Source organism: Phacochoerus africanus, chromosome 2 (assembly GCF_016906955.1).
Source record: "Phacochoerus africanus isolate WHEZ1 chromosome 2, ROS_Pafr_v1, whole genome shotgun sequence".
NCBI lineage: Eukaryota > Metazoa > Chordata > Mammalia > Artiodactyla > Suidae > Phacochoerus > Phacochoerus africanus.
In genome coordinates, this window is record NC_062545.1 from 200,917,663 (window position 1) to 200,923,659 (window position 5,997).

The window sequence follows — 5,997 nt, forward strand, 5'->3', positions numbered from 1 at the left end:
TATTTTGGGCCTCAGTTTGGGGCGACTCAAATAACTGAACTAGGTCAGCTGAGGTTGGCTACCCACTTCTAAAATGGCTTCTTCACACACATGTGGGGCACCTTGGAGAGGATGGCTGGAAAGCTGGCCTCAGGTGAGATTAACTGAACACTTCTACAATAAGAGCTTTCCAGCTTGGGTTCTCAGCATAATGAGACTTCTCACATTTCAGCCCATTATTTCAAAAAACAAGTCAGAAAACCCAACACCTTTTATGATCTGGTCTCAGAAGTCTCAAAGTGTCACTTCTGCCATATATTCTTAGTTTCAGCAGTCACAACCCCACCCAGATACAAGGGGAGTAGATACAGACCCCTCCCCCCCCATACCACAATGAAATAATTGTCAAAGAATTAATTTACATTGCCACAGAAATACCTTACAAAAAGATTTCTAACATTTTTTCCACCAAAAGAACTTCTAGATTTCCCCTCTCAGATCCACCTGACATAAAGTGAAGTGGTATGACAAGACGATTTGGGGCAACTTGGAATATAAACTCTTACAGAAAAATGACAGAGTTTGAGAACTGAAGCTTGAGAGAAAATTGAGTGTGATTGTTGGTGGAGAGTTGCTGTCTTCATTTTTTGCAGAAAAGAGAAGAATAAACAAATACAATATGAGAATTTTGATTGAAAAAATAAGAAGAGATCTCAATTTATAAGATCTAATCAAAGTTCCCTGTATTACTGACATTAATCAGATTGGTTGCCCACAATATTAGTAAAAACATATATTGTACTGTATTAGAAATTCATAGCTTGGGGTAACATACTACTCCTTCATAAGATATGAATGAATCAACTCAAGTGTTTATACACATGTTTGTGCCTTCATTATATGTTAGTCTCTTCATCTACTCATACAGTCCTTCAACAAACAAGAACCGAGTACTTCCTCTGTGCCTGTATAGTACTATTTTCTGAAAACACATGGATAAAATAGTACTGCTGGTTCCTGCTCCTAGATAACTTAATCTAGAGCAACTTTCATATATTCACTTGTTCAGCTTAATTCTGGGGGGATGGCAATCCTATCACAGTAGGAGCTTAAAATCTAGATATGTGAATAAAATGTGTGTTAAAAAAAGACATCCAAAGAACTAAAAGCCACCAAACAGTGAATTAATAAGGCACATTGAAATAAATGGTATGTACAGTAATTTCAGCAATTTAAGTTCAGACTACAAAGAATCACTACAGAACTGGGCAAATTAAGATTTCATGAAAGTGTTTTAGAGATTTGTCCTCTAAAAAGTGATAACTAATGAATAAATATTGAAATTTCTATGTACCAGTTATATATTTTCAAAGGTATGTGAAAATTAAGAATTGATATATAACAAAGTACAGGAAATGTTCTATACCTTTAAATTCATTCAAGCCAAATTATATTTAGCTCCAAGTCTCCACTGGCCAAGTTTGGTGAAAAGAACAGTATCAGTAATGTTTCATGTTTCACTACTACATTTCATTGCTCTGCATCTCCATACGTCTATCAATCTCCCACCCCCTCCATTCTTCTCACTCATTTTATATTGTACCAAGATATCAGATCTTACAAAGTCCAAGCAAAATAGAGGAATTTTCAACAAGAAGTCACTCTTGGCCAATAGAAAAGAGTCATTGTTTTTAATATAGTTCATTCAGAGGTGGACAATGCTGCTACCAGCTCAATATCATGTTGTCAAAGTTGCCTCTATGGATTTTCTCCTTGTCTGTGAAGTCAGTGTTGGGCTTATTGCCCAGCCTCTTTGGCACTTCCACATAAAAAAGCCTTACTTTCTTCTGAGGTAAGGAGGGCTAGAACACAAAAACACAAAGCTGACCTTTCTATCAAAAAAAAAGTATAAAATTAATTTTTTACTCTGTTGTTGGTAAATGTATTCTAGTAAAAAGCCCAAGGACAAGGCAATATAATTATTAATATTATTGTCCTGCCACAAGTAATAACTGCACTTTTTCTTTTGTTTAAAGGTTACCAACTATATAAAGCATACGAGTCTTGAACACCTATTAGTTGCTCAAATATAATAGAAAATATGTAAATTGCCTTGGTAATAAGAAAATGAAAAGGCATTTCTGTTTAGATGTTATACATCTAGCATACCTAATATCACTCATTTTTGTTCTAATTCTATCATTTTTGAACTATTTGATATTCATTGTGATTTATCCAATCATCATAAATTCATTTGACATTTAGAGATTATAGAGTGAATATCATTATCCAATTTGTATATCTTTTAGGATCAACTGATCACCAATTCAGTGAGTATTTTTCCTACTGTGAATACTCAGCTGAAACAATACTTTTTCATAATTGACAAGAAGCACATGGCAGTAATTGCCTTTTTTTTCTCTTTGCCTTTTGATGCAGGCCCTTTTAATATAGCACCTCAGTATCAGAGGTTGCCATTGTTAACATGTTGCTTCAATCTGTCTTCAATATATACCACCAACTGAAGGATATTAACCATATTTTACATTTCAGGAGTCAATCTGCCTATTCTATTTATTTTGCTAACAAAATAGGTGTAATTCTTGGCTGATCATATTAACAAATGGTGTCATTATTGGTATAAAAATAATAACATTGCATTTAAACATGATTTCTCAGTTGAGAGCCTCATTTTACAAGAAGTTAAAATCACTCCCATTAGGGATATAACAAAGTTAAGTGTTTTGCCCAACACACTGAGCTATTAAGATAATCAAAAAACATTTTCTCTTAGGTTCCAATCTTTATGCCCACCTTCATTTCTCCTCCTCACTGAGTACTATCTCTAAGTGAATAGACTCTGCACATTTTAACTACATCTACCAAAACAAGCTGCACAGACTCATGGATTTTTGGAACATTAGTGCTCAAAAATTCTTCAGCAGTTTTGAAACTTGGTTGCACAGTGGAATCACCCAGGGAGCTCTAAAAAATACCGTTGTCTGGGTCACGCCCCAGAGATTCTAATTTAATTGGTATAGTGTGAGGCCTAAGCATCAGTATTTTTTAAACACTCCCCAGGTGATTCTAATACACAGTCAAAATTGAGACTCACTCTTCTAAACCCTTGTTTTACAGATGAAACAATTAACCCTATCAGTGACACATACAAATGTGATGTTAGAACTAAAGCTAAAACTCAAGTCTTCAGACTTCCAGTTAATAACTCTTTTCATTTAGCACAAATGAACATCTCCTCAGAAAAGAAAATCATGGACTTGGAAAAGAGACTTGTGGCTGCCTGATGGGAAGGGGAGGGAGTGGGAGGGATCGGAAGCTTGGGCTTATCAGACACAACTTAGAATAGATTTACAAGGAGATCCTGCTGAATAGCACTGAGAACTTTGTTTAGATACTCATGTTGCAACAGAAGAAAGGGTGCGGGAAAAAAATGTAATTGTAATGTATACATGTAAGGATAACCTGACCCCCTTGCTGTACAGTGGGAAAATTTTAAAAAAATTATAAAAAAAAAAAAAAACTCTTTTCATTAACTTAAGTGTTTTCAAATGTGTTTCTCTGAGCCTGCAGTTCCTCAGAGATACTATAGGGGCCATGGAAACAAAGAGCAGAGGTCTGGTCCCACTTCCTCCCTAACAAGAAAAGCTTTAATTTATCTTTTTTATATGCTAGACTGCATTACAAGATTTTTTTCTAGGGCAAATGAAAAACAGGAAAAATGTGTACTTGCCTACAATAAAAATAAGTTTTATTTATTTTTTTAAATTTTTTAAATGATTTTTATTTTTTCCATTGTAGTTGGTTTATAGCATTCTATCAATTGTGGCTTTTTTTTTTCCCCCAATACATTATTTCTTTTCTATTGTACAGCATGGTGACCCAAATACACATACATGTATACATTCTTTTTTCTCACATTATCCTGCTCCATCATAAGTGGCTAGACATGGTTCCCAGTGCTATACAGCAGGATCTCATTGCTAATCCATTCCAAAGGCAATAGTTTGCATCTATTAACCACAAGCTCCCAATCCATCCCACTCCCTCCCCCTGCCCCTTGACAACCACAAGTCTATTCTCTAAGTCCATGATCTTCTTTTCTGTGGAAAGGTTCATTTGTGCCATGTATTAGATTCCAAATATAAATGATATCATATGGTATTTGTCTTTCTCTTTCTGACTTACTTCACTCAGTATGAGAGTCTCTAGTTCCATCCATGTTGCTGCAAATGTCATTATTTTGTCCTTTTTATGACTGAGTAGTATTCCACTGTGTATATATACCACATCTTAAAGATAAGTTTTAAACTACTGCAAGTAGACTATATATATATATACACACACACACACACACAAATGTATATACAGTCAAGAGACTGCCTTCTCAGAAAGAGAGAGAGTGAGAAAGAGAGGGAAGGGGAAGGAAGGAAAAAAGTGAGGGAGGGAGGAAGGAAGGAAAGAAGGTAAGGGAGGGGAGAAAGTGTGCTTACTTCAACAACACATATACTAAAATTGGAATGATACAGAGAAGATCAGCATGGTCCCTTCACAAGGATGACATACAAATTCATGAAGTGTTCCACTAAAAAACAAAAGAAGAAATTACGACTTTTTAAAGATAACCCCAGGAAAGGGAATAAAGTTATATATATTAAAATGTAAATCTGGAGATTTGAGCAGTTTAAATCTAAGAGAATGAAGAGTCCTTAGGGCCAGAAAGTAACTGCTTTTAACATCCCAATGTGCATTTTATAATTCTTAAGGAGGACTGTGTCCTTCCAGGGAGTGAGGAGGAATGAGAATGCCCCTGAGCAACTTACGTTAGAGAAGATAAATTAACTTTTCATTAGGCAAACAAGAAAAAGAAACTGGACAGAGTGGAAGGTCAAGAGAGGAGGCCAGAAAAGACTATAGGAACAAGGACAGGAAAGTTGGATAGAAGATGCTAAGACAGGAACTGTGGTTCCTGATAGAAACTAACTTACACTTACTTTGTGGCCAAATAAAAAAAGGTATACAACCTGAGACAAAGAGAAAATGGAGAACCGCTGTCTCATCGTCATAATCTCAGTCTGGAACACCTCCATCCACTGTATCTTTGGAGCAGGCTGAAGCAATGAAGTTAAAAACCAGGTATTCATCAGCTATGATTTCAGCTAAGACTCAATCAACATCTTCCAAAAATCTTAATATTATTAATATTAATAATCTTAATATTTGTTTCTATAGTTTTATTTATATTTCTGCCTTAGGATTTCCAGAAATTATCCATTCTTTTATTTGGATTTTTTATAATGATTTTTATTTTTTCCATTATAGCTGGTTTACAGTGTTCTATCAATTTTCTACTGTATAGCATGGTGACCCAGTTACACATACATGTATACATTTTTTTTCTCACATTTTTATCCTCCATCATAAGTGACTAGATATAGTTCCCAGTGTTATACAGCAGGATCTCATTGCTAATCCATTCCAAAGGCAATAGTTTGCATCCATTAACCCCAAGCTCCCAGTCCATCCCACTCCCTCCCCCTGCCCCTTGACAACCACAAGTCTATTCTCCATGTTGATGATTTTCTTTTCTGTGGAAAGGTTCATTTGTGCCATATATTAAATTCCAGATATAAGTGATATCATATGGTATTTATCTTTCTCTTTCTGACTTGCTTCACTTAGTATGAGAGTCTCTAGTTCTATCCATATTGCTGCAAATGGCATTATTTTGTTCTTTTTTTAAATAATGCATTCTTTTACTTGGATTTTGATAGACTTGTAGTTCCCACTACTACATAACACAACATAACATCTGAAATAGAATCTCAATGATATATTTTATTATTAATAGCTTGAAATACAATTTATAAGAATAGAATAGAATATTAGTCACCTACCATGTCCCAAAAAACATGAATATCACTCTGTAAATACTATCCTTAACCATTAAAAAAAAAATCCAAACACTATGAAGCTAATGTTGCTAACTTCTTTCTTCTC

At 34.8% G+C, this 5,997-nt stretch overlaps 1 non-coding gene across 1 annotated transcript; it reads left to right on the forward strand.

Annotated features, from left to right (window-relative positions):
* Nucleotides 1-4,482: 4,482 nt before the first annotated feature.
* Nucleotides 4,483-4,589, forward strand: LOC125121658 (U6 spliceosomal RNA). The gene has a single exon (XR_007133542.1). It is a non-coding gene; the product is annotated as a U6 spliceosomal RNA (small nuclear RNA).
* The last annotated feature ends 1,408 nt before the right edge of the window (nucleotides 4,590-5,997 follow it).